This window comes from Nomascus leucogenys, chromosome 2 (assembly GCF_006542625.1).
Source record: "Nomascus leucogenys isolate Asia chromosome 2, Asia_NLE_v1, whole genome shotgun sequence".
NCBI lineage: Eukaryota > Metazoa > Chordata > Mammalia > Primates > Hylobatidae > Nomascus > Nomascus leucogenys.
Window position 1 is genome coordinate 74,065,048 of NC_044382.1, and position 24,163 is coordinate 74,089,210.

Below are 24,163 nucleotides of genomic sequence, written 5' to 3' on the forward strand. Positions count from 1 at the left end.
CCAGATTGCACAATAAGAGAAAAAAATGCAAGTTGCTGGAATCATAGTTACAGATATCCTCAAATATGTTACATGTCCAGGTAACAGGCTCTTGTAGGTGCTCCAAATAAATATCCTTCCCCAATTTGTAAACCACAGAGATCTCTGAACCAAATCTTCTCTACTTAGAACTTTACTTCTCGAGTGAAAGAACAGACAATTGAATACTTTGTAATGTTTTTAATACGAAATATTTTAAACAATTTATTTTTGACAAAAACTGGAAGGACAACCACCACCTCACAGCCGTGAGTAGAATAGGAAGGCTTGGAAAAGCACACGAAGAGGGCAAGGACATGCTGTCAAATCTTGTAGCAGCTTCTGAGGAAGATCTCAGTCCAACAGCAAGTTCAAGTCCACAAGGGAAAAGGCCAGGATGCCCTCCTGGAAGGGAAAAGTGGCAGAGCCCTGTGAGGAGGGGAGGCATCCCCGTCACACAGCAACATCTGCATCAGCCCAATGAGATTAGAGATGAGATGGCGAGGAACCAGAGAGCAGAGGGCAACAGACACCCAGAGAAGGGGACAGAGACCCAGGCAGAGGGACACAAGAATGAGGAAGGACAGAGTCCTAGAAGGAGGAGGAAAGACAGAGACCGAGCAGGGTCAGGGCACAGGATGGAGGTTAGACAGAAACCCAGAGAGAGTGAAGAGTGAGGGCACAGAGTCAGAGACGGGGAAGAGGATCCTGGGATATGAATGATTCAGGGCTATGGCTTCATGTACAAATTCTGATTTCAACACTCTATACGATGGAGAATTTCCACCCCCACAAGACAAAGATAATAACAAGAGCCCCATGAGTTTGTAGTGGGGGCTAAATGGGATCATTCCATTGAAATCTCTGGTGGAGGACGTGACCCCCAAGAAAGCTCACCTGTTATCAGTTCTATAGCTGGATGTTGAAGTAAGCCACCAGGGCATGCACATAGTCATTCTGCTTCACCTGCAGGCAGAAGCAGGGGGTGAAGGTCCAGTCTCCCACCTTAACAGTGTAGATGTCCACCTCCTGCAGGACAGGAGAGGGAAAACTCTGGATGTGTCTCCACCCCACTTCATTTCCTCCTCCCGACCCTCACCAGCTCCTGGAGGGCCCGTGACTTTGCTGTCCCCTTCCTGCTGGTCCTCACTCACTGGTGCCCCACCTCGGCTCCTCATTCATTTCTCATCCTGCCTGTCTGGCTCCCAACAAACCGCCCCAGGTTCAAGCCTGTATTCCTTGTTCCCTTCTTTCTCACACCCAAACCTGGGAGCTCCACCCTAACTCTGTCCAGTGCCAACTCCTGCCCCACCCCCCACTTGGCCAAACTTCACTCAAATGCAGGGGCCCTGCTTTGTCCTCTTGCTGACCCCTTCTTGAAAAGTCTGCCAATCTGATGACCTCAAATGTTGACCCAAACGCTGACCTCAAACCCTGAGCCAGCTCCCCATGCTCTCAGGAGGGTGGCTTGGGTGGGGTGCCTGCTCTTCCAGCCTCCTCTCCTCTGCCACTCAACCACTTCCTCTCCCCTTCAACAACTTCCTCTGCCCCCCCATACCAAACCCCACCCCCCAGCTCCAGCTCAAAAAATACTCACTATCAGCATACTTAAAACAAAACAAAACAAAATGAAACAAAACAGAGTCTCTGAAGGAAAAAAAGAGAAAAAACAAACAAACAAACAAACAAACACTGTTGGCCAAGCTGTAGTGTAGTGGTTGGATCACAGCTCACTGTAGCCTTGAACTCCCAGGCTCAAGCGATCCTCCCGCCTCAGCCTCCCAAGTAGCTGGGACCACAGGCACAACTCTGAGTCCAGCCTGTCCCATGCTCTTTTGCAGTGGTCCGTCTGCCTGTGCACTGGCTCATCGCCCCAGAGTCCTGCCTTCCAGTGCACATGCTGCGGGCCTTGAGCTGCTGGCTTAGGTGTTTCCCCCAGAGGATATGCCCCTGGGGCAGGGCCAGCCTGCCTCGCTCACCACCGTTCCTGGAGCCTGGCGCCAAGTACAAAGCATGGCTGTCACAAGGCAGAGCTCACCAAGATATTTAAAGGACAAAGTAGCTTTTCTGTGTCTCTAGCACCACCTCTGGCTGACAGGTCAGGCTTTGAGACCTCAGGCCAACACTCTGGCCTCCAAAGTCCTGCACCAGCTCCAGGGGATGGTCTCTCTTTGGTTTCAACCCTCCCTGCCTGCCTCTCAAGGGCGGGAGAACTTGTATGGCTTTGACATGTCTTGCATCAAAGACGTGGCCATCCAGGAGCTCCTAGTGGATGTGGTGGACCCTAAGCAGCATAAAGGTGAGGGAGCAGGCACGGCCAGTTGCCCCGGCCACTAACTAAACTTTTGCCCAAGCAATCTGCTTTTATAAATTGACCTCACAAATATATTATTAGTTTGTGTATGAAATGATATTATGTGCAGGGAATGAAAATCTCAGAACAGGCTGGGTGCAGTGGCACATGCCTGTAATCCCAGCACTTTGGAAGGCCAAGGTGGGAAGATGGCTGCTTGAGCCCAGAAATTCGAGACCAGCCTGGGCCACATGGCAAAACCTTGCCTCTACAAAAAAAAAAGGCCAGGTATGGTGGCGCATGCCTATAGTCCCAGCTACTCGGGAGGCTGAGGTGGGAGGATGACCTGAGCATGGGAGGCAGAGATTGCAGTGAGCCATCATTGCACCACTCACTGCACTCCAGCCTGGGCAGCAGAACCAGACCCTGTCTCCAAAAAAAAGAGCTGGGGGATATACCTATGATGGTGGTAGCAGAAAAAAGTGCAATGCCTCAACATCCTGGAAAGTCTGAAAGAAGCCAAGGGCAAGAGCCTGGTACGAAATGCTACTGGTGTGAAAATTATGCACGTAAATGTAAACGCATTTACTCATATATGTGCTTGTAGGTACAGACTTCTCTGGAAGGTAGTGTTGGTTAAACTAGAGGAGGGCAGCCGGGAATCAGAGGGGAGACTTATTGTGAGCCCTCAGCTGTCAACCATGGGACTCTGTTACTCATTCAAGAAACTAGAAAGTGGTCCTTGCCCTAACTTTAAGACTGAGGTGCTAAGCTTAGGGCTTGGACACTCAGATTCTCAGGCTGCCGGCAGCCCAAAAGACCGTGGGAGAGGAGCTGCTGAATCTGTGGCCCATCTGTAGACCCCACAACTCTTCTGGGGGCCCTGGGGAAGCAGGGCATTTGCCCACTCCACTCCCACAGACCCATCCTCTTTCTGGGCTCACCGTGGTCTAACTTGTTGGCTTTGACGATCATCACTGCATAATCAGAGATACCGGAACACCCGATCTGAGGGCCCAGGAAGAAGGGAGGGTGAGACCCCCCCAGTCCCATCCTCAGCCCCCATCCCCCTCCATCCAATCCCTGAGCCCCAGTGGGCCCCTTTCTGTTCCCCAGGTTCGGGTCTCCTCTGCCACCCTGGAGACTCACCCTGATGACCCTTTGGCCTCTGGCCTTGGCAGCGAACGTGCAGAGGATGCCTGTGCCTGAGCCCACGTCCAGCGCCACCTTGTCCTTGAAGAAGTGCCAGTTGTGAAACATAGAGTTGCTATGTGAGGGTGCGAACCTCGTCCTTCAGCATCTCGTGCGGGAAGAGCGGCACACAGACGTCATGAGAGGCCCTACATCCTCAGCTGGAGAACAGGGTGTCCTGACAGCTCGGAGGGCCAGGGACAGCTCTAGGCCCTCTCACTTCCTTCTGTGCACCTCAGTTTCCCTATTTGTAAAAGCAGACTAGATGGACTAAACTCTCATCTAAGCCAGATGCTACCACTGCTACCTAAGAACCAGCAAACCCTGGCTTTTAAAAGTCCTCAGGTCAGGGGCGGTGGCTCACGCCTGTAATCCCAGCACTTCAAGAGGCCAGGGCGAGAGGATAGCTTGAGCCCAGGAGCTTAAGACTAGCCTGGGCAACAAAGCAAGACTCTACCTCTACAAAAAAATAAGAAAATTAGCCGAGCCTGGTGGTGCACGCCTGTAATCCCAGCTACTCCGGAGGCTGAGGAGGGAAGATCACCTGAGCCTGGGAGGTCAAGACTGCAGTGACTGGTGACTGCACCACTGCACTCCAGCCTGGGCGACAGAACGAGACCCTGTCTCTAAAAATAAAAAATAGTAATTTATGTATATTTTGCCACAATTTTATGAAAATGGCCTCAGGGGAAAAAAAAAAGTCCTTAGTACGCCAACCCAGCTGCATTCTGGGATCTCAGTGTTTTCAGTCACAAGGGTCCAGAAACTGTCAGGCCAGGAGAGGACGGGGCGCAGTTGCACCACCGGTCTCTAGAGGGCGGCAGATACCAGCGGGCCCTGTCCGACCACCGGCTAAGGCCCCAGGCACGCATGCGCGCTCCCACCCTAGCCTTCGATGAGGGACCCCTGCAGAGCTTGAGACTAACCTCCGTCTCCAAGGCAAAGGCTTGGCGAGGCGACCCTGGGGGGTGCGCAGCAGAGGGGCACAGGGGCGGCCTGCTGCCGGGGGACGCAGTGCGCATGCCTGGGAAATTAGGGGTTCCCCCCCCAACATTTAACCCCCTTGAGGTTCGTCGGCCTGGGGAGCAGTCCACACTCACCTCGTGGATGCCGAAATGGGCATAGGAGTCTAAGTAGTAATCTTTGGATGTCCCGTCCTCAGCATTGGGCTCGCTGCTTTCTGCCTGGCCACAGGAAACCTGGGAAGGGGCCGATGGGAGCATGGGTCAGATCTGGGGGCTCCCCACAGCCTCTTAAAACTCCAGGTCCCTACTTTTGCCTGAAGTGTAGTATAGAGCGCCCCAAAATTGTACCATGACACCCCTACAGCTCCTACCTGCCATCTTGCCCCCCCACAGAAACCCCAAAACCTAACGATTCAATTTTTCACTTCCAGGACCCCCCCAGAGCATCATCCAGGAGAGCACCCCAATACCTCAGCCACGCCTACCATCTCTCTAGTCTCTCTGTCCCCTTCTTCAGCTCAGCCCACAGCTGGGGAGCAGAGGGGAAGGAAAACAGGGGCAGACACAGGGAAGGGCAAAGGGGGGCTGGAGGTAGAGTTAGGAAAGTAGCCGCTATACTGGGGTAGGACAGCGGGGGCCGTGAACCTGAAGGGGTGGGTCCTAAGTGTCTGGGGGCCTGGGGTAAACTGGTTTGAAGCAAGAGAGCTGGCTAGACCTCGAGAAAGGGCCAGATGCGTGACAAGATATGTTGATATGGAGGTCGGGGTCGGGAGGGGTCTCACAAAAGGACATTTACTTTTTCAAGAGGCGGCTGGAGGCTCATCCCATTAGCCAAGGTGGTTACAAAATTCTAGGAGAGAGTAACAGAGAAAAAGGATTAGCTACTGGGAGTGGCTGTGGGAGGGCTGGGCAGCGGGACCTGGGCTCTGGTGGGGGATGGGTTTCTAGCAATTCTTCTTTTCCTTGGTAGGAACTGGTGGCAAAGGGGGCAAGTAATGAGGTGGGGTGATTAAGAAAGGGATGGGGAAAGTAAGGGGAGAAGAAAGGGGGTCTCCTACCCCAGCTGTGGCTGGAGTGATGGTGGCCTGTCCCCACGTTGCCTCTCTCTGGCCAGGCAGCAGACCACGCACCTCCCCATCCAGGAAGGGGGAATTGACACCCACCACTGCCAGCTGTCGCTCCCCCTCATTACCTAATCTCCTCCAGATGAGATGACACTTCCTGGCACACATCCCTATCCTAGGGTGCCATGAATAGTGGGAGGGAGGGGGAGCTCGCAGGGTATGTCCACAGGGCATCTGCCACCTCTGCAAACCAGTCTCTTGTCTGAGAGGACTCCAAAAAAGAGGCGTGGCACACAGGCACTCCCCCAAGGCTAATACCCCAGCCTCCAGCTCCTGCCTTGGGCTCAGGAGCCCCATACAAAACTAGCTGTAACCAACCCCTTCCGTTATGACTGTCACCCTAGGAAGTTAGAGTCCCAGGGAGGATGAAAAGTTCCTGGACCCTCTAAGAATGAGAGGACTCCAGAAAGTGGTTTGGGGAGTCGCCAAGTCGTCCCCATTCGGACACCCATCCCAGACCCTGAAGACCCCCAGGTGCGGCCAATCCTGAGGCCACTTCTGGGGAAGATAATTTCCTCCATCCCTAGAGCCCCTGGTGTGCAGGAGACAGCCAAGGGGGCGGGAAGTCATTGCAGTGACCCCTGGGAGCTAACCCCCAGTGACTGGATCCTGATAGCTGAGAGCTGACCTGCACCTCCAGCCGGTGACACAAGGTAAGGGATGGAAGGATAGAGGCCCCATCAGGTTACTTCTCTTCCAGATGTGACCACTTTCCAAGGCTCCAAGAAGGGCCACATCACAGGCCTTGACCTTCTAGGCTCCAAGTACCCTCCCCTCGATTTTCCCAAGCTAGCAGGGACACCTATGAGAAGGAAAGTGGTGAGGGGGTTTCCCCATTGGGGCCCATTTCTCAATACCACTGATAACCACCAGATGACCCCAGCCCAACAGGGCTTGAAAGTCAAGACTGAAACCTCCCCCACATGGCTGCACAAGAACCAAACATCACTCAAAACCATTTCAGGCACCCAGGCTCATGAGCCCCAGGCTCAAGACCCCTACACAGCACTTCAGAAAGGGGGATGTCATCATTCTGTATTGTTATTTTTAAAAAATCATAAGAATACCATGGAAAAATTTATAATGTTTTCAGCATAAATTTTTGTTAATTGTCTCTTCTAAAGCAACATTATTCACCAGAATGTTGTGTGATGATAAAAATACTGTGTGTATGTACTGTCCAGTGTGATAACCACTAGCTGCAAGTGTCTATTGAGACTGAGGACTTGAGTTTTTTATTTTATTAATTTTAATAAATTTAAATTCAAATACCTACATAAGGCTAGTGGCTAACATACTGGATGGCATATTTCAAATAAATGTTTTGAAAGTTAATTTCTCTCAAGCTTCTCTTGCAATATTCCTAAAAAAATGAATTATTTTATGGCTTAAAAATGATATTTTCCAATTAATTAATTAGTGCATTTTATGGTCTTTTTCCCTTTTGGTATTCAAATAAGAACTAGAAAACTCTATTAGTTTTATAATTTAAAATTCCCTTGTGATTTAAAATTCTTCTTAGGACAACTTCTACTCTGTCTCTAATTAATATGCAGTTTTTCAAAAGGTCTTGTCTAATTTGATGTATGTTGAAACTATTAATCTACTTATGAAATTAAAATAATAACTTTCTTGCCAAAGTAAAAGACTTTTTTAAGGAAGAAATTTTATCAACCAAAAATGCCAGGACTTTTGGTGCCTATTTAAGTGATTTGCAGTACTTGATTATACCATGTAGTTTTATTTGTCTCATAGAGGGAAATTTTTTTTTCTTAATAAGAATTATGCTACCTAAGCTTATCTTTTTTTTAATAGGTACAATTCGTACTTTGGAAAGACCCAGATTATTATTTAAACCTTGAATGCTCTCTTGTGACAGCCAGCCTTCATCACTTACATGGCTTAGTTTGTTTATTCTTTTGTTTTGTTTTGTTTTGTTTTGTTTTGTTTTGTTTTGTGACTGAGGCTCGCTCTATCACCCAGGCTGGAGTGCAGTGGCATGATCTCAGCTCACTGCAACCTCCACCTCCAGGGGTTCAAGCAATTCTCCTGTCTCACACTCCCAAGTAGCTAGGACTACAGGTGCATGCCACCACGCCTGGCTAATTTTTGTAATTTTAGTAGAGATGGGGTTTCACCATATTGGTCAGGTTAGTCTTGAACTCCTGACCTCAGGTGATCCACCTGCCTCAGCCTCCCAAAGTGCTGGGATTAGAGGTGTGAGCCACCGTGCCCAGCCAGTGTGTTCATTCTTAAAACAGCCTTTCAGGCCGGGTGCGGTGGCTCAAGCTTGTAATCCCAGCACTTTGGGAGGCCGAGGCAGGCGGATCACAAGGTCAGGAGAGCGAGACCATCCTGGCTAACATGGTGAAACCCCGTCTCTACTAAAAATACAAAAAAAAATTAGCCGGGCATGGTGGCGGGCGCCTGTAGTCCCAGCTACTTGGGAGACTGAGGCAGGAGAATGGCGTGAACCTGGGAGGCGGAGCTTGCAGTGAGCCGAGATCGTGCCACTGCACTCCAGCCTGGGCGACAGAGCAAGACTCCGTCTCAAAAAAAAAAAAACAGCCTTCGGATTTTAAGCTAAAACATTTACCAAGCTCCGTTTTATAGTAAGTGTCCACTAAATGAGCAAACAAGACCATGTAAAACTAATGTCTTTTTTTTAATGGAAAGTAAACATTTCTTAAAGTGTACACTGACTCATTACTATTTCTCTTTCTATTTTGTATTAATTTCCTTTTTTAAAAAGATTAGACCATCCTAGGTAGAAAACTGTAAACAAAACTACCGTTATGTAAAAGCACAGAGTTTGGAATTAAATCCAGGAAACCAAGGGGCACAGAGCTGAAGACCCAAGGATTCCCCTTTCATTACATGAACTGCATCTCCATTCATGGCAGGTAAACCTCTGTTTGAAACAAAGGTCTGAGGTCCTTAGGTGAGTAGCAGTGGAAGCTGCTGCCAGTGTTGTCTAGAGGGAAAGGAACCTTTCCTCGTTTTACCTGGATCAATGAGAGAATTAGAGGTGCTGAGCTGTAGAGGAAAAGCCCATTTGGAAATCCTTATGCTTTTCCATATTGCTAGTGAGAACCACCACACTCCACCTTTACATTTAATTTTAAACTTTTTTTCCACAACAGTAGGAAGTTACCTTAAAAACAAGTATCCTATAGATGAGATCTTAGGATTTCTAAGGTTTTTCTTCAAAACAATATGAGGGGAAAAAGAAGATGAATCTGGATGAAGCAAAATTATGTTACAGCTGGGTGAAGGATACACAGAAGTTCATTATAGGTACTATTCTGTCTACTGTTGTACCCTTAGAAACTTCCATAATGATTTTAAAGTGCAAATATAAATGCTGGGTTGATGGAAATATTTCTATCACTAACAATACTTAGGAGGTAAGCTTTACTGAAGCCGTAGTTATTCCATCTTACTCTCCTACCCATTGCTCCAGGTTTTTTCTCACCAGGTTCCCCTGCAGTCTCTGCATTCAGGCTACAGTCTTTTTCTTCTTCTTCTTCTTGTTTTTTTAGTTATGCCAATCTCAGTATTTCTCTATCGCCCCAGGACTTTGCATATGCCATTTTTCCATTCGTTTCTATTCCTTACTCACTTATTCCTAAACCCAACAACCACTTACTACTTCACTAGTACACCAATCCATATTGCTAGGTACTAGACTTATTCTCATTCTGTTCAGTTGCCGTTCAGGTTAAGTGGCTCACTCCCTGTTCTCCTGTGATTAAAATCAAAGCACATGCCTTTCTCAGCTTTGGACACATCATATGAAGATTGCAGCACCCTCTCACTTGATACTCTAGCCCTTCTCTTCATTTTTTACATATTGCAGAAACTGGTCAAATAAGATTTGGGTTAATCTTGAGGGAGGTGAGGGACGACGATAAACTGGAGATTGCCTGTTCCCTGTCGGAGAGAAAAATAACTCCAAAATTGTAGACATTATGTGGACCAAACAAAACAGGCTTATGGACAACACTGAGCCTGTGGGCAGTCCATAAGTATGGATAGAAGCAGGAGTGATTATAGAGTCAAAAAGAAAAAGGAATCTGTTTTTGTTGAACTCTTAGTAACTGATACCTTTATTTTAAATGTTGCTGATTAGCAACATGGACTCTCAGTAACCAATATGTTTATTTGAAATGTGGCTTATTAGCAACAGCCCAAGATATTATTTAAAATGTGAATACTAATACCGTGCTTTAAGGTGTGATCCCAGGGATCTCCAAGAAGAACAAACTATTAATGGAGACAGATGATCTGTATCTTTCAGTTCAGTTTCTCATTATGAGAAACTGTAATTTAATAAAATGTTCAGGCTGTTCATGTCTTTCAAAACATATTCTTATTATTGTTACAAATATATTTTGCCTGATTTTTAACATTTTTTATTTCTTCTTCTAATTAATCATATTAACCAATTAAAAGAGAAAACATGAGTCCCACTTAGTGTAAAGTAACTTCAAGCTCATGCTGTTTAATTATATAAGGCACTCACAATGAAGAAGAATAATTCAGCTAAGCAAATAACAACCTTCCTTTTCATTACCTATCTTAAGAAATCTGGTCTTGTATAATCACTCCTTCAGCCTAAGAATCTATTCCAAGCTAGACCTGTCAGTAGCAAAATGCATTAATGTGAATGCTTCAGAGCTGGAAAGTTAAGAGTGCTTGCCTCCTTTGTGTAATCAGCAACAGAACACAGCAACTCGGCATTTTGTGAATTTAAATCTGTCTAGGGAAAGAAACTATGGAATATTTTTATGAGGATGAAATAATTTATGTGGAATGTTTCTTAACAAACTAAGTTTATGTCAAAAATGATAGAACTAAGGCTGGGCGCGGTGGCTCATGCCTGTAATCCCAGCACTTTGGGAGGCTGAGGTGCGCGGATCCCCTAAGGTAGGAGTTTGAGACCAGCCTAGCCAACATGGTGAAATGTCATCTCTACTAAAATACAAAAATTAGCCATCCTGGTGGCATGCACCTGTAATTCTAGCTACTGGGGAGGCTGAGTTAGGAGAATCACTTGAACCAGGGAGGCGGAGGTTGCAGTGATCCCAGATAGCACCACTGCACTCCAGCCTGGGCAACAGAGCAAGACTCCATCTCAAAAAAAAAAAAAAAAGATAGAGCCAGTATGAAGGCAAATGTGGGATTTTGTGGGGCCTTTGCACATAGTGATTATTCTCAAAGCAGTGAACTTTCTTATGCTAATTTTACAACTAATATTAAAGTTTGGATTTTGGCCAGAAGTAGAAAATAACATATTTCTAACATTGAGCATCCTCATAGTTAACTCTGAAAAGGTCTTAGTCTTAATTAGGCATATGAAACAGAAGCTAAGATTAGGGCCACATGGAACATATGATGGTAATGGAGAACTATTCCAGGTAAAAGGTAGTAATTATTTTGAAAAACAGTGTAACGTGAACATAGTCAAATGAAGGTATAGTGAACTGTGACTTCTCTAAGCCAATCCAATCAATTCCCCAATATTTCACTGAACTAGAAGGTCAGGGATAGGATAGTCAAAAGAACCTACAGCATGCATTTGGGAAGATTCTCATTAAAAGACATGTCCCAAGTCTGGATAGTTGTTTACCCTCATTTGGGGCTTGAATGCGAGAAGTATTAATAGGTAAACCATCTAATGTTTTCATAGCTACAATCCTGGTATCCTTCCTGATTATTCAAACTGCAAGCTAACTCACTACTGCAATGACCTGCAATTTCACTACTGCAATTTCAGAAAACCTAACGTTTTCTGAAATTATATACCTCCCAAACTCAAAGCTATATGGTAGTAACATTGCAGGTAGTTGATTTGTACATTATATCTATTTTTACATATGTGACAATTAGGCTGAATGAAATAATTTGAGAGAAGAAAGGAGGTACTTAGTAGATAAATAAGTTGACCTCTTAAGAAGAAAAGTTTAAAAGCCAGTCAAGTTATTTTGGAAATACTCAAATTGTTTAAATATACATCCGTGAGCTTAAAAAATTCTCATAGTAAGAATTTGAAATAGAGAAAATCATTTTTTCTCAAGTTTCTACTTAATACTTAGGTCTTATCAACAAACAATTTGGCATATGGATGCAAGATTGACATAGTAATCACTTTTTTTCTTTTATTTTGTTTTGGAATGATGCCATGTGTTATAATGACATGGGGCTGTTTGGAAAAATTGTAAGGTTGCTGGCCACTCTTGAAGCCACATCATCCAGTACTGTGAGTTTAAATTTTTATTATCATAAAAAATGTGAGGCCATGTTTAGGGTAAAGGCTCTTAAAATATTGAATCTGTATCAAAAGAAAGGCAGAGATGTATCTAATCTCCCCCTGTCTCCCAGGATAGGCCTCATCAGCTTTTAACTCTGTAAATGTTTCATTTTAAGTGGATCCCCACCACAAGCCAGAGCAGGTATTGGGGCAGTGGGGACACGGGGACATAATGAGGAATACATAGAGTTTTATTACCTGTCATACCTCAAGTCTTCCGGCATTAACTCACCACATGGCCTTTTGGTCTTTTCTGGTTACTGTTTATCCCTCTGCACTGGTTCGTGGTCCCCGAAAGAGGCAGGATCTGAGATCCACGTGTGGCTCTGTCCAAACGCACAGGTATCTCACCAAAGAGGGTGAGACTGCAGATGGAGGCTGGGTGGGATTCAGGGGAAAGTAGCTGGAAGGGCCTGGGGAGGCCTTGCAGACTGACTAGCTCCCTCTCTGTTTCTCATTCCCAGATGATGACGGCTGAGGTCTTCAGTCATCCCTTCTATAAGCTCTACCAGCTGGAGAAGCCTCTGAGCAGCATCTTGGACTGTGATTATATTATCCTGTGAGTGAGGGGATGGTGGGGAGATGGAGTTCCTCTGGCACTTGGTCCACTTCCTTTTGTATGGGTCTGCCTTAACCATCTTCTCTCTTCCCTTCTCTGCCTTGTTCACTGGGCACCTGCCCTGCACAGAGCTTCAGCCACGTGCCTTTGAAGGGGAGGGGGCTTGAAGTTGCCAGTGGGATGGGGCTACAGACCCTTGTACAGGGTGTCTTTGCATGTTTTCTTCCTCATCACAGGAGGGAGGCTGCTGTTTCTTACTTCTCATTCAGCATTTATGAGGCCTGTCCTATGTACCAGATTCTGAGCTGAGCTCCTTCCTTTATTGTGGGCCTCAAAAATAAAAACGGATTTTTGAAATATGGAACATTTAAGACACTTTCTAAACATAGAATTCATTCTATGTTTAGAATTCATAAGCATTCAGGAAAATGTTTAAATCTTTGGATAACTAAAAACTAAAATAGAAAGTGCTCTGTGAATAGAAAAGTTCTTTGTAAACCAAGCAGTGGTTTCCAAAAAGAAAGTGTTTTTAAATCCCTTTGTCACTAAAAATGAACCTCCTTAGCGCTCTTAACACCAAAGGATTTTATGAAATAGCACATAAACAGAGTGCTGTGCAAATTATCTAACAGGTTGTAAAGCATAAGACATTTAGTAACTCTTCAGCTCCCTTAAAAAATAACTTCAGGCTGCGGGGATGAGTGGGTGGAGCAACAGGGCAGTCAGGGAGTCTCGGGGAAGGTGGGGGTTGCTGATCAAGTGTTCCTGCTGTCCACCCGCCACAGCTATGATGTGTCAGGTCGGATTGAGGCCATCGAGGGCTCAACAGAGGCCATCGTGGTTCCTGTCTACCTGTGGGAGCGCATCCCTGCCTGTGACTACAACAACTCCTACTATGGCCTGACGCTGTTCGGGCACCCGCTCCTAGTGTCGGTGCCCTGGGACCAGTTCTCTTCGGCGGGCCTGTATAACATTCTGATGTATCGGCTCTCGTAAGTGTCCTCTTCCCGGGGGCGGGGCCCTGTGGGGTCTGAACTCAGACTTGGGTGTTTAGCTGCTTATTTGACACCTCCCCTGCAACATGAAAAAGACAGTTCAAACTTAACGTGGCCACGGAATGACTTGCAGGGATTTTTCTTTCTATAGACCTCTGGCTTTTCTACTGTCTCTCTTGAGTGCTGGTGATACAGAGGTGAACAAGACACTCAAAACACAGACAACTTCATCCTGTCTTTCGTTGCCTCCTGGGAGAGGCTTGGTTATTTGCCTTATTGCTGACAATTTTTCATTGTGCTTAAAATCTAGAGTGCTTTTGCACGTCCACCGCTGAACTCCTCCAGGGGGAACAGAGCCAAGAGATCCAGGCCCAGCCTGGCCTTGGGACCTGAGCACCTGCTGAGAGCTCCAGGGCCTGAGGTTCCTAACTTCAAAGTCTATGCTTTGACCCACTCGACGTGTTGTGTGTCCCCCCTTCCGACTCTGCATTTCTCCACGATTCCTCACAGCCAGCCTCTACGTCGGTCTTCACAGCTGGCCTCTGCTCACCCAACCCTAGGGCCATGTAAAGCATGACTGTGTTGGGTACATGATGAAGGAGGCTCCTCTGCGGCTAGAGGAGTGCATTGAGCTCTTCACCCCTGTGGAGACCCTGGAGAAAGAAAACCCCTGAGAAGGAGCCAGAGCGGGGCCTGTGGGGGTTTTGTCAGGTTGTACCACTATATTTAGCTCTCTAGATATACTTCCCTCCACTCTCCTCCACATTGAAACCCTTCCTGCCACGCTGGCCAGCAATACCCTGAGCAGACTCCTACCTCAGTGCCTCGGCCTGGGTTGTTTCTTCTCCAGGAATGTTCTTTCCCCAGTGATCTGCAGGACTTCACTCCTTATTATGCTCAGGTCTTCTACCACACATGACCTCATCAGAGAGCCCTCCTCTGACTACCCTGTAAAAAATCACCCTTCCCGGCCAGGCACATTGGCCCATGCCTGTAATCCCAGCACTTTGGGAGGCTGAGGTGGGTGGATCACCTGAGGTCAGGAGTTCAAGACCAGCCTGGCCAACATGGTAAAACCCCGTCGTTTCTACTAAAAATACAAAAATTTACCTGGGTGTGATGGCAGGCACCTGTAATCTCAGCTACTCGGGAGGCCGAGGCAGGAGAATCATTTGAACCCGGGAGGCAGAGGTTGCAGTGTGCTGAGATCATGCCACTGCTCTCCAGCCTGGGGAACAGAGCGAGACTCTGTCTAAAAAAACAAACAAACAAACAAAAAAACCCCACCCTTCCCCACTTCCCCTCTCCACACCCTCTCTGTGCTCTTTTCTTCCTAGTCAAGCATTACTTTCTTTCTAGCTCAGCAATGCCACATGATGTGAAGTCTTCTATCCCCTTTTGTGTTATTTGTCATCTTTATTAGAGTCAACTCCTTGAGGGTGAAGACTTCAGTTCACTGTGTGTTGCTTCTCCCTGTTTATAATAGTGTTGGGTATTTAGTAGATGCTGAAAAGACACTTGCAGAATAAACAAAAAGAGAGAACCAAGACCATATGGCCAGTCTGAGAAATAAGAGCAGCACCTCTGTGGAGCAGAGATGGAACAGAAATACAAAACAGTACCAGAGGGTTAAATGCCTGGTGAATGAATGACTAAAATATGAAGGGATAGAGGTGGGCTCTAAAATAAGACTAGCATCTCATGGATCAGAAATCAAATAAAAATACAAAACATGGTATGAAAGCATATACAAAAGATAATCAGTAAGCAATTGACGAGTGGGTGAAAGGATTTTAACAGGAACAGAGCAAACTAGAATACCAGATGGGCTAATAGTAAAGGCAGTGTCTCTGTGGGCCAGACATGGTACATGAGAGTCAGGCAGTACAAAGAGCACACAGTAGGTGCTGAGAAAAAGTCTGTCTGCTGATTCGGGCTCTGTCTGTAGGCACCGCCCCTCCTGCAAGCAGCACCAGCTGGCCACCTAGAAGCTGGACCTGTGGATGTTGCCTGTGTTCTCGTCGTCCACCTGAAATGCTTTTCTTATACCAAGTTCTCCCGAGAGAAGCTAGACACCCTCGTGGAGGTTTCTATCCAGTCAGGGGCCAGGGGGAGGATGGCTGGGCGAAGGCAGGGAAAGGAGGGGGTGCACCAGAATTAACCCTCTCCCCACCCACAGGGACCTGGACTTCTCTGAGTTTGTCATCAAACCACGGAATGACTGGAATCCGGAGCTGTACACGTATGACCTCATCACAGCTTCCAACCATCATGGGGGCATGCATGATGGACACTGGGTGAGCCAGGCTGTGGGCAGGGGCTTGCTCTGGGGGATCTGAGCTGGGGGGCAGTCAGTACCTTCTCAGTGGGTGACTGGGGATTTGAGCCAGTGGTGAAGTTATCATGGTGGGAAGAGTGACAAAGTGAGTCTGGACACTTCCTAGGGGGAGGAAGGGAGGGTGAGGATAACTGTCCCTCCCTTTCAGACACAACATTTGCGTGCAACAAGGACAGTGGCCAGTGGCACTACTTTTATGACAACAGCATCTCACTTGTGCATGAGAATCAGACTGAGGTGTGACTTCCATCCTCCCTCCTCCCCTTCTTCCCTTTTGACACCACCTCCCCACCTCACACCCACCCACACAATCCACACTGACTCCTCTCCTCTCCCTACAGTCCAAGGCAGCCTTTGTTCCCTTCTATCAACACCAGGACGTGACACGAAGCCTACTGTCCCAGCCCAGCTCATCTGGCACCCCAGTCTCCCCTGCCTGCGGCTTTCTTCCCAGCTCGGAGTTCATGGATGTTAATTGACAGCCCTGGGTCCTGCCACAGAAAAGGAAGCCCTCTCTGCAGTCATTTGTTCTTGTGTCCACCCCTCTTCTCTTATTTATGTTAGGTGCCCCCGCCAGGCATTGCAGGCTTAGTTGTGGCTACTGTTCTCCTCCGTGCTGCATTTCTCTCTCCCAGGGAAGAACAGGTCCTGTCTCCCACCCGCAGTGTGCTCCCCACCGTATTTGCCCTTCCAGCAGTAACCCTCTTTCCTAGTCTTTATTTACGTTTGTGCCCTTCCCTCTCCTCTACCCAGAGTGTTCTGCATGGGTGGTGATGGGGGTTCACCTGAACAGAGTGTATTTTCTTATTGAGACCCTGTACCTTCTGCTGGGTGTGTGTATATATAAAGCACCAGTCTGCCTGTCACTCAGCAGAGTGGTTTTTTCCTCCATGTACTTCAGTAAGCACCAGTTTTGTGCCTGTGCTCTGTGTGCTTATTGAAGGCCAGCTGTGTGATGGGTGCAGCTCTGAGTGCTTGGTGAACACCTGCGGTGGGCCAGGTGCTACTGTTCTAAGTACTTTTAAAACACCGTTTGTGTGCCAGGCACTATTCCAAGCACCAACGGTGTACCTGGTTTTTTTTCGAAGCATTTTACAAATATTGATACCTAATCCTCATAACAATCTCATGCATGCATTGTTGCCTCCAGTTTTGGATGGGGACACTGAGCGAAAGAAGTCATGGAATGACTCAGGTTCTGTCAGGAGGTCAGTATATGTCATGCGCTACACTGAAGTCAGTTCCTGGAGGTAGTGTTTGTCTTGTCTGGACCCAGGACTGCTAATCACTCTTCGGACATGAGCTGCACCACAGCTAATGTGGAAATGGAGCACATGGAAGGGATGCATCCATGTAGGCAAATGTGTGATTTGGGGACATAAAAGGACTGCTCTCAGGCCAGGTGCCACCTGTTACCTCAACAAATTTGGAGGCCAATGCAGGAGGATCACTTGGGCCCAGGAGGTTGAGGTTTCAGTGAGACATGATCATGCCACTGCACTCCAGCCTAGGACACAGAGAGAGACCCCAGCTCAAAAAAAAAAAAAAAAGGTTGCTATTCCCCAGACCACCTCACAGGTCCCCAGTAGTGTCGTTTGAGAAGATTTTATCCCCCTGAGACCTCCTGTGGAGATGATACATGCACTTGGCAGACAGGACAAATGTGCTCTGTCTGTGTGGCCCCTGTAGTCAACCCCCTCTCCTGTCATGACCCCAGCTCCCTGGCCAGGCAGCGTCCCTCCAGCCTCATCCCAGACAAGATGGAACACCTACTGCAGGAATCTGGACATGAAGGAGCCATCCAAACCTTCACACTGACGGTGGGGGGAATCCTGATTGGTGGCAGCTGAGGGACCATGGCCAGGGCCTCAACACTCCCCCCAGCCTGCTTTCTATGCACTGGGTCTGGCCAGACTCACTGTGAGGGTCACTCAACCCCAGCATTGCCACCCACAAACCTCCCAGTCCCTCTGCTGGCTTAGGCAGGAATCAAGGCAGTTGCTGTGAGGAGCCCAGCTCAAACTGACGAGTAAACGTAAGAATGGAAATATTACTTTCAGGAATGACTGGATCCAGGCACTCAGAAGCTATCATTAAAGGCTCATGAAGAGACATACAACAGAAGCATTATCATTACCCCATTTTGCAGATGAGGAAGCAGGCAGAAAGAGCTAAGAACGGGCTGTAAGTACGGGAATACCTCCTTACTGATAATCAGTCCTGGACCAAGCCCACCTAAAGTAAATTCATTTAAAATAACTTCCCTATCTAACCAAAGATGTCTTGAATCAAGATGTGCATGAGACTCAGGAGTAATAAGAGACCACAGACACAGTTACACAGACTCCTCATTTTAGAAAGATCAGACACCAGTGTGAGACAAGCTTACTATGGTTATGGAGGTAAAAACGATTAAAAGTGAACAGGAAATTTAAAGCTTTTAAAAATGAGGCTGGACTCAGTGGCTCACACCTATAATTCCAGCACTTTTGGAGATGGAGACAGGCATATCGCTTGAGGTCAGGAGTTCGAGACCAACCTGGCCAACATGGTGAAACCCATCTCTACTAAACATACAGAAATTAGCCAGTGTGGTGGCAGATGCCTGTAATCCCAGCTACTTGGGAGGCTGAGGCAGGAGAATCAAATGAACCTGGGAGGTGGAGGTTGCAGTGAGCTGAGATTGTGTCACTGCACTCCAACCTAGGCAGCAGAGTGAGATGCTGTCTCAAAAAAAAAAAAAAAAAAGAAGAAGAAAAGAAAAAAAAAGCAAATGAGTTGAAAAAGAACCAAGTGTATAGGGGTGTGTAGGGACCAGCCCTACAGGGCTTGTGGGTTTTTCTCCTGTGTGTGGAGATGAGATCATAGAAATAAAGACGCAAGGCAAAGAGAAGAAAAGACAGCTGGACCTGGGGGACCAGCAAGACACAGAGACTGGTAATGCCTGGCTGCGCTGTTATTTATTTATTGGATACAAGGCAAGGAGGGGGTGGAAGGAGTGTGAGCCATCTCCAGTGATAGGTAAAGTCATGTGAGTCATGTGTCCACTGGACAGGGGGCCCTTACCTATTCGGTAGCCAAGGCTGAGAGAGAGAGGGGACAGCTGATGTCATTGTTTCTTCTATGCATTTCAAAGACTTTAGTACTTTCACTAATTCTGCTATTGCTATAGGTTCTAGAGAAGGTGCAGCCAGGTGTACAGGGCGGAACATGAAAGTGGACCAGGAACGTGACTTCTGAAGCACAGTATCACAGGGAGATGGTTAGGCCTCCAGATAGCTGTGGGCGGGCTTGACTGATGCCAGGCCTTCCACAAGAGGTGGTGGAGCAGAGCCTTCTCTAACTCCCCCGGGGAAGGAGGACTCCCTTTCCCAGTCTGCTAAGTAATAGGTGCCTTCCCAGGCACTGGCATTACTGCTAGAGCAAGGAGCCCTCTAGTGGCCCTGTCCGGGCGTGACAGAGGGCTCACAATCTTGCCTTCTGGTCACTTCTCACCGTGTCTGTTCAGCTCCTACCTCTGTATGGCCTGGTTTTTCCTAGGCTATAATTGTAGAGCAGAGATTATTATAATATTGGAATAAAGAGTAATGCTACAAACTAATGATTAATAGTGTTCATATATAATCATATCTATATTCTATTTCTAGTATAACTATTCTTATTCTACATATTTTCTTTATTATACTAGAACAGCTTGTGCCCTCAGTCTCTTGCCTCGACACCTGGGTGGCTTGCCACCCACACAAGTGGAAGTGATGATAGACCTGAAATAGACAACAACACTTAAGAAGTCAGTGGTTGAGTTTAACAACACGTTAGACATAGCTGAAGAGGGAACCTGTGAATTGAAATACAGGTTGAAGTGTATTAAGGTGTGTGATATGGTTTGGATATTTGTTCTCTCCAAATCTCATGTTGACATCTTGGGAGGCTGAGGAGGGAGAATTTCTTGAGCCCAGGAGATTTGAGACCAACTTAGCATCATGGCAAAACCCCATCTTTATGGAAAAAAGAATACAAAAATTAGCTGGGTGTGGTGGCACCTGCCTGTGGTCCCAGCTACTCTGGAGACTGAGGTGGGAGGATCACCTGAGCCCAGAAGGTCAAGGCTGCAGTGAGCCATTATCATGCCTGAGCAACAAAGCGAGACCATGCCTGAAAACAAAACAAATCTCATGTTGAAATGTGACCTCTAATGTTAGAGGTGAGGCCTGGTGGGAGGTGTTTGGGTCTTGGGTGTGGATCTTTCATGAATGGATTGGTGCTCTCCCCCAAGTAATGAGTGGTAATGAGTTTACAGGAGAGCTAGTTGTTTAAAAGAGCCTGGCATCTCCTCCTTTCTCTCTTGTTCCCTCTCTCCCCATGTGACATGCTGGCTCCCCTTTGCCTCTGGCCATGATTGGAAGACACTGTGCTTCCTGTATCGCCTGCAGAACTCTGAGCCAAAATAAACCTCTGTTCCTTATAAATTACCTAGACTTAGATATTCCTTTATAGCAATGCAAAACAGACGAACACACCATGCACCTGTTATTTTTTTGAGGCAGAGTCTGGTTCTGTCACCCAGGCTGGAGTGCAGTGGTAGTATCATGGCTTACTGCAGCCTTGACCTCCCAAGGCTCAAGCAATCCTCCCACCTCAGCCTCCTGAGTGGCTGAGACTACAGGTACATGCCACCACACTCAGCTAATGTTTTGTACTTTTGTAGAGATAGGGTTTCACCATGTTGCCCAGGCTGGTCTTGAACTCCTGGACTCAAGTGATGCTCCCACTTTGGCCTCCCAGAGTGCTAGGATTACAGGTGTGAGCCACAGCACCTAGTCACACTATGCATCCTCTAAAATATTTTACATTAGACTAATATTTTGGTTTTTTCATTTCTCTTTTCTTCTTTTTTCCCGTCCCTCCCCTCCCCTGCCCTCCCCTCCCCTCCCCTCCCCTCCCTTCCCTTCCCTTCCTTCTTTCTTTGAAACAGACTCTCACTCTGTCCCCAAGCCTGGAGTGTAGTGGCATGCTCTCGGCTCACTGTGACCTCTGCCTCCCGGGTGCAAGCGATTCTCCTGCCTCAGCCTCCTAAGTAGTTGGGATTACAGGTGCCCACCACTATGCCCAGCTAATTTTTTTGTATTTTTAGTAGAGATGGGGTTTCACCATGTTGGCCAGGCTGGTCTCAAACTGCTGACCTCATTATTCGCCTGCCTTGGCCTCCCAAAGTGCTGGGATTACAGGTGTGAGCCACTGCACCCAGCTCTTTTTTAATTTGAAACAGTCTTGCTCTACTGCTCAGGCTGGAGTGCAGTAGCATGATCTCGACTCACTGCAACCTCTGCCTCCTGGATTCAAGTGATTCTCCCACCTCGGCCTTCCAAGTAGCTGGGATTACAGGTGTGTGCCACCACATCTGGCTAATTTTTATATTTTTAGTAGCGATGGGGTTTCACCATGTTGGCCAGACTGGTGTCAAACTCCTGGCCTCAAGTGACCCACCCGCCTCAGCCTCTCAAAGTGCTGGGATTATAGGTGTGAGCCACGGCACCTGGCCCAGACCAATATTTTGATAAATTAATAGTTTGTTATTGAACTAAAGAACAGAAAACGTATAAGTTTCAAACAAATGAGGAGAGGAGAATGAAGAACACTAATCCAGAAGAAGGTGAGAATAAAGGACCATAGAACAGGTAGACAAATAGAAAACATGTACACAGGCCAGGTGCGGTGGCTCATGCCTGTAATCCCAGCACTATGGGAGGCTGAGGCGGGTGGATCACTAGAGGTCAAGAGTTCGAGACCAGGCTGGCCAACATGGAGAAACCTCGTCTCAACTAAAAATACAAAAAATTACCCGGACGTGGTGGCGGGCACCTGTAATCCCAGCTACTCAGGAGGCTGAGGCAGGAGAATCGCTTGAACCCGAGAGGCAGAGGTTGCAGTGAGCCAAGGTCATGCCATTGCACTCCAGCCTGGGCAACAGGAGTGAAACTCCGTCTTAAAAAACACAACAAAACAAAAGAAAAGAAAGCAAGCATGTACACAGCAATTTGTGAATAAAATCTCTGCTCCCTGCAGTTCAAGGGAGGGGACTGGAAACTAGGTGGCTGCTTTGTGGCTGACCAAGACTGCCACTCTGCCAGGCAGACAGTGGGGCAAGGGCAAGCAAAAATGCCACAATACTCCCAGTTTGAAGATGACTTTTTCTTGATTGGGCACTCAGTTCTTGTAAACTTTTAACCAGTGTATTAGTCTGTTCTCACACTGCTGTAGAGAAATACCTGAGACCGGGTAATTTATAAAGGAAAGAGATTTAATTAGCTCATGGTTCTGCAGGCTATACAGAAAGCATGGCTGGGGAGGCCTTAGGAAACCTACAATCATGGAGGAAGGTGAAGGCGAAGCAGGCACATCTTACATGGCACGTCTTACATGTTCACACACTTCTAAACAACCAGATCCCATGAGAACTCACTATCATGAGAACAGCAAGGAAGAAATCTACCCCCATCATCCAACCACCTTCTACCAGGCCCCTCCTCCAACATCGGGGATTGCAATTTGACATGAGAGTTGAGCGAGGACACAAGTTCAAACCATATCAACCGTTTGCCAGAGCTCTGACACAGTTTTTTAAATTTTTAGAGATGGGGTCCTGCTCTGTTTCCCAGGCCGGAGTCCAGTGGTGCAATCATGGCTCACTGCAGCCTTGACCTCCTGGGCTAAGTGATCCTTCCACCTCAGCCTCCCAAGTAGCTGGAACTACAGGCATGCACTATCATGCCCAGCTAATTTTTTTGAATTTTTTATAGAGACGATGTCTCGCCATGCTGCCAGGGCTGGTCTCAGACTTCTGGGCTCAAGTGATTCTCCCACCTCAGCTTCCCAATGTGCTGGGATTGCAGGCATGAGCCACTACATCTAGTCAACTGTTGGTTTTATTTTACTGATTGCTCTAGTGTTTATAGTATTTACCTTTTAAGTTATCATAGTCTACCTTCAAGTGATATATACCACTTTGTATATAAGACCTTTAGTGTGCTTCCATTGATCCTTGCTCAGCCTTTATGCTATTGTATCATGCATTTTACTTTTTCATGTGCTACAAACCTGAAAATACATGCTATTTTTATTTAAATAGTCAGGTTTTTTTTTTTTTTTTTTTTTTTTTTTTTTTTTTTTTTTTTTTCTGAGAGAGGGTCTCTGTCACCCAGGCTGGAGTGCTGTGGTGTGATTGTGGCTCACTGAGCCTTGACCTCTCTATGCTCAGGTGATCCCCCCACTTCAGCCTACTGAGTAGCTGGGACTACAGATGCATGGCACCATGTCTGGCTAATTTTTGTGTTTTGGGGGGAGTTGGGGTTTTGCCATGTTGCCCAGGCTGGTCTCAACCTCCTGGGCTCAAGTGATCTGACTGCCTCAGCCTCCCAAAGTGCTGGGATTATAGGCATGAACCACTTCACCTGGCCTAAACAGTCAATTAGGTTTTAAAGAGACTTAAATAACAAGAAAAATAATCATATGTATTTACTCATGCAGTTACCATTTCCAGCGCTCTTCATTCCTGATTCTATCTGGCATCATTTTCTTTCTGTCTGAAAGATGTCCTTGAACATATCTTGTAGTACAGATCTACTGGTGATTAATTCTTTCAGTTTTTGTAGTCTTAAAATGTCTTTCTTTTATCTTTTTTGTTTGTTTGTTTTTAAGAGATAGAGACTCTCTCTGTCATCCAGGCTGGAGTGCAATGGCACAATCATAGCTCACTGCAGCCTTGAACTCCTGGGCTCAAACAATCCTTCCACCTCGGCCTCCCAAAGCACTAGGATTATAGGTGTGAGTCACCATGTCCAGACTCACCTTATTTTTTGAAAGATATTGTCATGGGTATAGAATTGTAGGTTGACAGTTTTTAATTTCTTTTTAGTACTTTGAAGATGTTGCTTCCCAGTCTTCTTGTTTGCATTGTTTCAGGTGAGAAATCTGATGTCATCCTTCTCTTTTTTCCTGTGTACATAGCATGTTCCATTTTTCCCACTGGCCACTTTTAAAATTTTATCTTTAGCACTGGTTTTGAGCAATTCAATTATGGTATGCCTTGGTGTAATTTTCTTCCTGTGCTTGGGGTCCTTCGAGCCTCCTGGCTCTGTAGGTTTCTGGTGTTCATCAAATACGGAAAAAATTTGGCTGGTATTTCTTCAAATGTGTTTTATTTTCTGACTCTCTCCTCTGTGTTCCTTCATGGATACAAATTATTCACAAATTAGGCTGCTTGAAGTCCCACGGCTCATTGATGCTGTTTTCATTTTTGTGGAGTTTTTTTTTCTCCTTGTGCTTTGTTTTCAATTGTTTCTATTGCTATGTCTTCAAATTGACTAA

General features: G+C 46.8%; 1 pseudogene; it reads right to left on the minus strand.

The window, feature by feature from the left end:
* Nucleotides 1–927: 927 nt before the first annotated feature.
* On the minus strand, nucleotides 928–5,699 carry LOC115837067 (annotated as a pseudogene).
* Nucleotides 5,700–24,163: the final 18,464 nt, after the last annotated feature.